We start from the raw sequence: 10908 nt of genomic DNA on the forward strand, positions 1-10908 counted from the left end.
TAGAACAAATCGGGTTACTTTTTAAACTTTTTCCGTTTTGTGGGCACTAAGAGGGCATCATTTTGCAATCCCATGATGGGTTCAGCCAGGCCCATAATGGGGCGACCGGGGATCCGACATATCCGGACGATCACCCCCGAAAAATTCCTAGGGATTTCTCGATCCGTTCGGTTCGATTTCGGGTCTCCCAGAGCGGTAGGCTGCCACCTTGACCGCTCGACCATCCGGCCGCCTTGAACAACTTGGGTAGCGAACATGTTTTGGAACGGATTATGTTTGTTAACTTATTACCTACTGTATATTTATGGGAATTAGATGAGTGAAATCTCTGACTCGGAAAAAAGAAAAAAAAGCCAGAGGGCGTTTTGTTTTCCGTTTAAAAAAGAGGAACAGACGATGACAGTTACAAAAGGCGGGAAAAAGAACATTAACTTTACAGACGTAAGGATTTAAGGAATTTTTACTTGTGTTTGGCCTATATGTGTGTGTATATATATAATTTAGATATTTTAATATATCACAAAACATGAAAAGTCATTAATAATAATAATAATAAATTACTATTATTAATTTTAGTCGGCAACAGCAAAGAGGTGTTTTGAAAACGTAAGTATATAACTGATATTTTGGGAATATTTATAATATAAAAAGTATTGGTAAAAGTTTATAAAATATAAAGTATTTAATTTCTTGCAGTATTTTGAAATATTGGAAAATTTACTATTATAGTCAATATCAAAATGAAAGTTGGCCATTATTTAAATATCAATTTAATCGAATCGTTAATTAAAGAGAAAAAGTGTTTCATCAGATCGACAATTAAAAGTGATGAAGAACAGCCATGGAAAAATGTATTAATGATATTAAACGAATTAAAAATTGATTTGAATTAAACAGTGAAAAGTGAAGGACCACCATATTATCCTGCATTTACTGTATTGATATCAATAATGAAATATAGGCCGAGGTCATTCAAAATAAGCCTCAATTGGTTATGTTCGTAACTCAACAAATATTTCGTATTTTTTTTTGCCTAGTTATTTCTAAAAACAACATCAACAATTTTAAACAAGTTAATGATTTTGAAAGCCAAACAGATAACATTTTAAGTATTCTGGGAAAATAGATGGCGATAACATAATGATTAATGATGTAGAAGGAAATTGCCCTGTTATGCTATTAAACAAACTTCATTCTGATTTAAAATTTATCTAATAAAAGAAAATGAATCTGTTCTTTTAGAGAGGTTTACAAAGAGCATCGAAGTTGAAGATATTATAAACTACAACACTATGCTAAGCAGAAACTTAATTAATACACAATCCTTGCTAAGCACCTTAATTTGCTGAGATTGTTTATTTCCACACAAACTAACATTTTCAACCTATTCAATAGGCCATCCGCAAGTTTCCAAAACTTTTGGAACAATGATTACAGTGTTCTAATATTACATTTGAAGGCTCTGACTGAACTAAAAAAAATTAGCCAAAGTTGTAGCTGAAAGATCAACTTTGTACACTTTGTGTGGTAATACTTTTTAAAGAAAAACATGAATCAGGAATTTTTACCTGAAAAATATTTACTTTTGCAATCAGTAACAAATAGAATATATAGTTTTATTCATAAAATGTTTCAAAAAATAATGGTTAACTATGAAGATTACACAAAATGGAAAGTACTAGCTTGAATTGTTATGACATGATTCAAAAATGGATAAAATAAAAATTATTGCTATATGCACTGGCACAAAAAGCATTACTGTATTGGAAAAAATATAAGTATGGATAGTACTGTACATCTTTGAATGATTGCCATGCCAAATTACTTGTACAGAGATGTTTGAAAACTTCTTTGTATCATAATTTAAAATTCATAGCCACTAGACAAAATAACGATTCAATCTTTATCGAATATAAAGGAACAACTGGTTACCAACTCAAATCCAACATAAAATTTCATCTTTACATTAGTGATCCACGTTGTGGTGATGCGAGAATATATTTGCCTGAAGAATTTAGTCTCCAATCTTTACATTGTAGTGTTTGTGGGGTTTTGAGATCGAAAAATGAATTCAGAAAGGAATTCGAGGTTTGCTGCTTAATTATTTCATACAACCAGTATATCTGGATAGTGGAATCTTTGGAAAGTGATTTATCCTTATTTTTGGAAGTGTGATTTATCCTGGATATATATTTAGAAATTAATTCAACTGTAGGAAAATCCATTTTCTAATTTTCCTGCAGTTGAATTAATAACAACTATACTTCTTACTGTAGACTGGATGAATTATAACTCTTTCTTCCACGAAAAACCTTGACAATCCAGTGTGAAACCATGGAACCAAGAAACCAAAGCGAGTTCAAGAACTCGCTTTGGTTTCTTGGTTCCATTCACGGGCATTTGAAACTACCTTTGTGCTGTGCCTGATGAAGACTCCGAAGGGGTTGAAAACGTTAGCAGTTGTATAAACACACTGGATTGTCAAGGTTTTTCGTGGAAGAAAGAGTTGAATTAATAATTTCTGGGTCTTTAAATCCAAATGACCAATTAATACTGAAATTTTGAGGTATTACAAATTCATAATTTTCAGAATTTCTCACATAGCATATTTTAGGGTTATTTTTAAATAAGTTTCCAGCAACATTTTAAGCAATTTCTCAAAATGGCATTTAGCTCCCACATAGCTCTAAATATATATCCAGGATAAATCACACTTCCAAAAATAAGGATAAATCACTTTCCAAAGATTCCACTATCCAGATATACTGGTTGTATGAAATAATTAAGCAGCAAACCTTGAATTCCTAAAACTTTCCAGATGGCAATTTTATCAGAACAGGATTTTGTTATAAACTGTTGTTCCTGATGTTTTATTAACTCTACTGTTGTAATATAGAAACATTCCTTTCTGAATTCATTTTTTGATCTCAAAACCTCACAAACACTACAATGTAAAGATTGGAGACTAAATTCTTCGGGCAAATATATTCTCGCATCACCACAATGTGAGTCACTAATGTAAAGATGAAATTTTATGTTGGATTTGAGTTGGTAACCAGTTGTTCCTTTATATTTGATAAAGATTGAATTGTTATTTTATCCAGTGGCTATGGATTTTAAATGATGATACAGAGAAGTTTTTCAAACATCTCTGTACAAGTAATTCGGCATGGTAATCATTCAAAGACGTACTATCCATACTTATATTTTTTCCAATACAGTGGGGTGTAAAGCTAGTTTGCCTCCTCGTGGTGCACCCTGGATAACATTTATTTGTGAACTAAATGAACTAGCAATTCTTGGCATCCAAATAATCTGTAGGATCTCCTGGACAATACACATCTTTTCAACTGATTTCTCATGATTCATTATCACAATGGTCCGTTTAAGGGTCCCAGTAGCAGAGACCTTGGACCTAAAATTAAATCTGTCAAATTAGTATTGAAGGCATTAGTCGAGCAAAATGCCAATATTTATATAGAATTATAAAGGATAACGAAATTGATGTAGTTGCAATTCAAGAGACTCACACTGAGAATGAGCACCAGCTTCAGGCAAGAGGTGTGATTCCTGGTTTTGAACTGATTGAATCAACCTTACCACAAAACATTTGGCATAGCAACATATGCTCGTAGTGACATTGAGGATGTCCTGTTTTGTAAAGCAACTACTGATAACATTCATGTGGTCACTATACAGGTTGGCCAAATTACAAATCGCAATATCTATAAGCCTGCAGTTATAACTTGGCCACAACATGTCATACCACAATTGCCCCATCCTGCTGTGTACCTAGGAGACTTCAACAGTCACCATGAGTGCTGAAAATACCATGACACTGATCAAAATGGTGAAATGGTAATTAAATGGGCAGAAGAAAATAATCTCTATCTAATGTTTAATGCTAAGATTGATTCACTTTCAAGTCCAGCACTTGGGGTCGTGAATAGACAACAATTACAAGCTACACATACAGTCTTAGATCACTTCCCGCATAGCCGCACCGCCCAATAATAATGGAAATTGGACTTAGTATTCCTATAATAAAATGTGTACCATGCCCAAGATGGAATTTTAGTAAGACTGACTGGACCTTGTTCTCTGAAAATCTTGATAAATGTTTGGAATGGATTCCACCTACATCCAATAACTTTAAAAGGTTTATCAGAGCAATGATTAGTGTAGCCAAAAAATATATATCTAGAGGATATTGCAAGATATATATCCCTGGATGGGGTGAAAAAAATGAATACCTGTACGCGAGGTTCCTAGAATCTGGTGATCTTGCATTTGGGGATGAACTACTTCATAGTTTAGATGCTACCAGACGCCTTAAGTGGTTGAACACTGTCCAAAACCTGGATTTTACAAAGTCAAGTAGGAAGGCGTGGTCCCTGCTTAGTAGGGTGGGACAACCATCAAACCAGATAGAGAAATTTTGGTTATTCCAAATATTATTGCAGAACATATGTTAAATACATCTAGAGCTCCTAGAGATTGTGAATTTACAACTAAGATTAAAAAAGAACTTATGTCGCTCAAAGCTAAATTATATGTGATACTGCATATTCACTACTCTTTGTTACTGAAGAAGTCTCCACTGCACTTAAACAAATAAAAGTCGGTAAAGTCCCTGGAAATGATGGTATCCATTCTGAATTCTTGTTACACAGTGGCAAATACACTAGGCAATGGAAGGCCTGCTCCTTTACTGACATATTACAGAAGGGTACTATTCCTCTAGCTATGAAACAAGCTAAAATCATAGCTATTCTAAAACCTGGAGAACCTAATGAGACCAGAGAGGTACAACCTATCTCACTCCTGAGTGTGATGTACAAGCTTTTAGAGAGACTTATTTACAACAGACTAAGTAATACAATTTTTGAGAGCATTCCAGTATAGCAGGTTGGTTTTCATCCAAATAGGAGCTGGTACTAGCCTTTACAACCTTTATAGGGGCAGGGTACCAAAGGCAACTAAAAACATTGCAGTGTATATCGATCTCACTGCAGCATATGACACTGTCTGGCAGCATGGCCTGCCTTATAAGCTGCTTTGAGTGATATCCTGCTTGAAAATGGTTAAGTTGATTGACAAGATGTTAAATAATGACCCTTTCAAGTTATCCTGGGAAATTTGAGAAGTAAGATAAGAAAACTAAATAACGGCTTACCTCAGGGATCTGTCTTGGCACCACTGCTTTTTAGTCTTTACATAGCTGACTTCCCTCAAACAACTTTAAGGAAATTTGGATATGTTGATGATTGGGTGATCGCCATGAGACATAAAGACCTTATGATAACTGAGAAGACTGACACAAGATCTGTCTACCTTAGGACAATATTTTCATCGGTGGAGACTTCAGCTGAGTACAGCAAAAACTAAAACTACATGCTTTCACCTCAATAACAAACTGGCAAATGAAGAATTAAAAATTTATTTTGAAAACAATTTACTGAAATACAATAAAAACCTGAAATATTTTGGTATCACTTTGGACAGGGTCATTTAAAGCACATCTGATGAGTCTTGCTGCCAAAATCAATACCAGAAACAACATCCTCCAAAAGTTATGTAGAACTACTTGGGGATCTTCAGTGTCTACCTTACAGATTAAAGATTCCTGCTCTTGGCTTGGTTTTTCTGCAGTGGAATACTGTGCACCAGTTTGGATGAACAGTGCTCATATTAAAAAACTAGATGCCCATTTAAACTATACCTTGTGCATCATAACAGGTACTATCAAATCTACTCCTATTGATTGGTTACCTATTTTGATCATATACCCCCACCTATACTCCAAAGGGATGATGCTCTACTCAAGGTATAAGAAAACACAGCAATCCACAACTTCTGATTCACATGATATCGATGGCCTCAACATGGACTTAGATCGTGACATCCCCCTCTTTTGAGAGCTAAGTCCCTGAATTCTAGCAATTTCAACCTTATTAAATCTTAGGAAAAGCTATGGGCTGATGTCTCTTCAATGGAAAGTCAACAACTTCCCTATATTACAAAGTGACACCTGGCTTTCAATTACCCAGTGTGTGTTGAATAGGATTTGGACATGGGGTATGCAAAGACAATTTTTTTAAATGGGGAAAGGTTGCATTCCCATGGTGTGATTGTGGTGCAGAAAGACAAACTATGACATATTTTGGAAGATTGTCCAATGAGATCTTATCTGGGAGAACTGGGTGATTTCCCAGTTGTGACTGATAGTGCTTTGAACTATTTTTGATTTGGATTCACATTTGTAATCTATGTTCTTTTATTTTCTATCTTGTCTACTAACTAGATGTGTAGACATATGCTAAATAAATAAATTTCAATACAGTAGGCCTAATGCCTTTTGTGCCAGTGCATATAGCAATAATTTTTATTTTATCCATTTCTGAATCATGTCATGACAATTCTGGCTAGTACTTTCCATTTTGTGTAATCTTCATAGTTAACCATTACTTTTTGAAAATCAATTGATCAACAGTTGAATTAAAAACCAAAGTCGTATTCAGAAGCAAAACAATCTTGTAAGGAACTGAGTCTGAGCGTTATTTTTATTTTATTATTATTTTTTTGTTTTATTATACTTTGTTTGGGGCTTATGTTTATTTAGGACGAAGGTTCCCCACCACTCTCTTATTAGTAACGAAAAAAAAGAAGATAAACCAACTCACAAAGGAACGAGCGCCGTAAGAAAAAAGATCTCGTGCACTTGCACTGCCCAGCGGAAATAAACAGTATGCAGAAAAAAAAATGAGGGGGGATCCCCACACTCACTAGTAAAGAAATACTTACTAAACCGTCATAACATCCCAGAAAATTGTGCTAAATACTTTGTAAGCGGTTTATAAGCTTTTGTCGGAAAATTAAAGCTGCCAGAAAGAAACTTAATGTTAGAAAACTAAGTATGTAAATAAGGGGAGTCCCAGCTGAATTGTGACATCACCTCACAGCATAAAACTAGTACGCTAACCGAAGAATGACGAGGTGATTTCCAGAGTGAGGTGATTCCTGGTCGAAGTCAGAGTGAGAATTAGGCGATCCAAGGTGTTAAAGAGGAATTTGATTTGACAATTTGACGATAGCGAAAAGGGTTGAGGAAATAGGTTCCTAGTATAGTGAGATGACGGATAGACGTTTAGTTCGTAAGAGATTCTGTTCATAGTTCCTAAGTATTTGATTTGTCGAATTTTCAAAGGGGAATTAATATTAAGTTAGCTAAGTAGCTGGGTTTTATTGTCGGGTTGACTTGTTGATTTTCATTAATAAATTTTGTTTTGGATTATAGACAATTGTACATAGTAAATTCTATTTACTAATTAAATATATTTGAAACTTTTTTTGCTTTGACTTGATATTTGTCGTTATTCTTACTAATATTTTTGGTGCACGCATAAAAGCCCAGGCCTGGCAAACTAATCTCGAATCCGCGTAAAGTATCGGTTAGGCTAACGGAAGTTTTACCGGCCGCAGTTAGTGTCGGTTTCCTAAGATACTAAAAATAGTACTTTACAATCTGCCTTAAATTACCAAGCAGCTAAAACTAGAGTCAATAGATATACTGGTCTCTGAGCTATGTTCTAAAGTAGAGTTAATGTGTCAGGTAGCCGATAGCTGACACTCGAGTCACTTTCGGCATAAGAAATTAGTTCACGCAGTTGGTTAGTAGGTAGTTTTATTGTTTTTGTGCATTTTTGTAATTTTATACTATAAGAAAAAGAAACAAAAGCATGCTGAATAAGTGTTTTGTGACTGGGTGTAAGTCTGGATACTGCAAATATGATAAGAAGTGGCATTTTTTACATCACTTCCAAACCAGTTAGACAAGTGGAAATGTTTAATTCCTCGAAAAGATTTATAACTCAAAAGAAAATCATGAATATGTGACTTGCATTTTGATGAAAGATTTCTGATTAAAATTATGTTCATATGACTGAGGAAAAAAGAGTTGAAATTCTCTGTGGAAAATGGCAACTAACATGTGATGGTTATCCATCAAATTTTCTCAATTGTCTGTTATATTTGTTAGTTAAAATTACATGTGTGAGATCCCGGGGGGGAGGTAAGAGTTTGTCGTACCTCTTTTTCCGGCGACTCACGTGTCTAGGATGGCTGTTACGTAGACGGCGCGTTACGCGAGTGGAGGAGGAGGAAGATTGGGGTCGACGATAAGGCGAAGCCGACAGTCAAGAAAGACACCATTTTATAACAAAACAAGATTTAATAAAAGCTAAACGAACTAAAGTACACTTCTACCCTCGTATACAAAAAGGGGCCGGAGAGAGAGAGTTTACAATTATTTTTCATACCTCTTAACAAGTCCGTAATAGACGGAGTTCGTAATGGACGAATATTCTCTCAGAGGTGACGATGATGTTCGGGATGACAGAGAATCAGTTAATGGGACGATGGCGCGTCGAATCTTAGAATTCGTAGACTGGACAATGGCACTTAAAACATAGACACCTTGAAACTTTCGGGTTCGGTCGACGGCGTAGTGCACTTCTTAGTGGAGAGACGATCCGAGAGCCCTTTAGGGGGGGAAGGAAGCGTCTTTTATAAGTTTTGGATGGGAAAACTTGTCACGTGATCGAAAACGAATCACTATTAGGGCCATAGGTGTTCCCGGGATATTAAATAAACGACTAGTTCGGACGCTAACTATAAACCGAAGGAATAACGGTTTGTTGATAGTTAGGGGACAATCGTTGCCATTCGAGGGTCAATAATTTCCCGGGTATGGAATGTTGTTGATTAAGTTGTTTATAACTGGAGTGAACAAATTCAGAAATTTCTAGGTTTTTAACTTCCAGATTTCACACATGTCCTAAATTATGGCAGTCTCCAAGCAAATGAAAAACTACTCCCAACATAAATAAGAATTCAAAATTTGCAACAGTATTATCAAGTAAGTAAAAGATCCTTTTAATAATTTTGTTTAAAACGTTAATAAATTATTTGCTTTTCTGAAATAACTAGCTGTTAGTGCAATTGAAGATCCATCAAATTCACATTCTGATGTGTCATCATCATCAGGTATAGAATGATGTAGAAATAGCATAATTGGTACAATAATAGTATTCTTACATAATTTATGAAATTTGTATGCATTGTTTCAGATATTGTACTGCAATCATGCTGTATAGGAAGAACTCTGTTAAGTAATCAACAAATTCCACAAAGTAATGTTGCTCATTGTATTAATGATGCACAAGTGTTAAAGTCAATGAGAGAACAACTGTATAGATTACAGATTGAGTATACAGTACAGACATATCAGTAAATTCAAGGAGCAGCAGCTAGAAAATTGCAGCTCTTGAAGAAAAAGTTTTAGCAAGTGAACATAAAAAATCTTTCTGTAAGGGAAAATACAGTTATTGAATGTATCAAACAAACCTCAGTCAGCAAACAGTATAGGACTAGGTGGATTTTGGATTCATTGCTTTTGAAGGTAAGATCATCATCTGCCTATGAATTCCTGTGAGGAAACAAGTTCTTGCCATTGCCACATCCAATTTATGTATATATTTTCTTACAGTACTTAGTACTGTAGGAAAATATATACATAAATTGGATGCTAAATTTGGATTTAATTCTGATTTATCAACAAGATTACAAGAAAAATTAAGCAACATGCCTGAAAAAAATGTCATTGTTGCCTAATTTTTGATGAAATCTTTCTACAGATGTATGTTGAATTCCAAAAACACAAGGGTGAGATAATGGGTTTTGTGGACTATGGTAATGACGAAGCTTCTAGTATTGAAGGAAATCATGGATTAGTATTTATATTTCACCCCCACTTAAATGGATGGCTGCAAAGTGTTAGTGCCTTTTGCAGTAAAGGGCACAGTTTTAGCTCAATTAATTCTTCAAATTCTGATAAAATTTGAAGAATGGAATGCAATTGTGTGTGATGGAGTAGGCACAAATAAAGCTGCACTTAATGTTAGGAATTTCTGGAACTAAACATCAGTTTAAAAACTTTTCCATATCCAGCTACTCCAGATAGAAATGTGTTTGTTATAATTGACATGCCACACATCCTAAAGTGCATGTGAAACAATCTTCTAAAAGAAAAAAATTAAGGTTAGTATTTTGTAAATTATTGAAAAGAACAAGTACTACTTATTTATTTATTTATATGTTTACATGTTTTATTTTATGTCAGTGCCCTGAAGACAATGTTTCATTGCAACATTTCCAGATTTTAATGGAACAAGATTTAAAACATGCTACTGGATTGAAATTGTACCCCAAGCTTACTTCCATCTAAATCCAGACAGTTTTCAAAAGATGAATGCACAATTAGCAGCTCAGGTAAACAAAATTAATAAAAAATTCTTATTTTTAATATCACTTTACACAGTTGCTTAAGATTAAAATACTGTGTTAAATTTATTGTAGCTTTTCAGCTTTTCTGCAGTGCATGGATTGGAAGTCATCCAACACCAAGGCATTCTAACAAATGCAACAATTGCATTTGTGAAAAGAATTAATCAGCTGTTTGATGTTTTAAACAACCATTATCCAATCAGTTCATTAAGACAAGATTCAGAGGACTTGATAGTAAAGACAGAGTTTTGTTTTTATATATTAAAACAAATTTATCATAAACTTTTCGGGTGATGGAAGATGCAGTTAAATGGCTTGATCAGTGAGAAGATTTAACAGCTGTTGAAAACAATGTAAGAAAAAAGAGTGGGGGCTTTCTTAGTAAGCAGACTTCTGAAAATCTGAGATTAACATTGGCCAGCATTCTGGAATTGTCAAAGTAGCTGTTGTCACAGAATTTATATTATGTTTTAACTGCATCTTTTAATCAAGATCCAGGTATATATATCTTTTAATCAAGATCCAGGTATATATATATATATATATATATCTTGAGGTATATAT

The 10908-nt window shown here is 34.4% G+C and overlaps 1 long non-coding RNA gene across 1 annotated transcript; it reads left to right on the top strand.

The window, feature by feature from the left end:
- The first annotated feature begins 9985 nt into the window (after nucleotides 1-9985).
- Nucleotides 9986-10831, top strand: LOC136970120 (uncharacterized). Its single transcript, XR_010879943.1, has 3 exons — nucleotides 9986-10098; nucleotides 10181-10329; nucleotides 10417-10831. It is a non-coding gene; the product is annotated as an uncharacterized lncRNA (long non-coding RNA).
- Nucleotides 10832-10908: the final 77 nt, after the last annotated feature.

Source organism: Centruroides vittatus, unplaced genomic scaffold (assembly GCF_030686945.1).
Source record: "Centruroides vittatus isolate TY-2023 unplaced genomic scaffold, ASM3068694v2 contig_1046, whole genome shotgun sequence".
In the NCBI taxonomy this organism is placed as follows: domain Eukaryota; kingdom Metazoa; phylum Arthropoda; class Arachnida; order Scorpiones; family Buthidae; genus Centruroides; species Centruroides vittatus.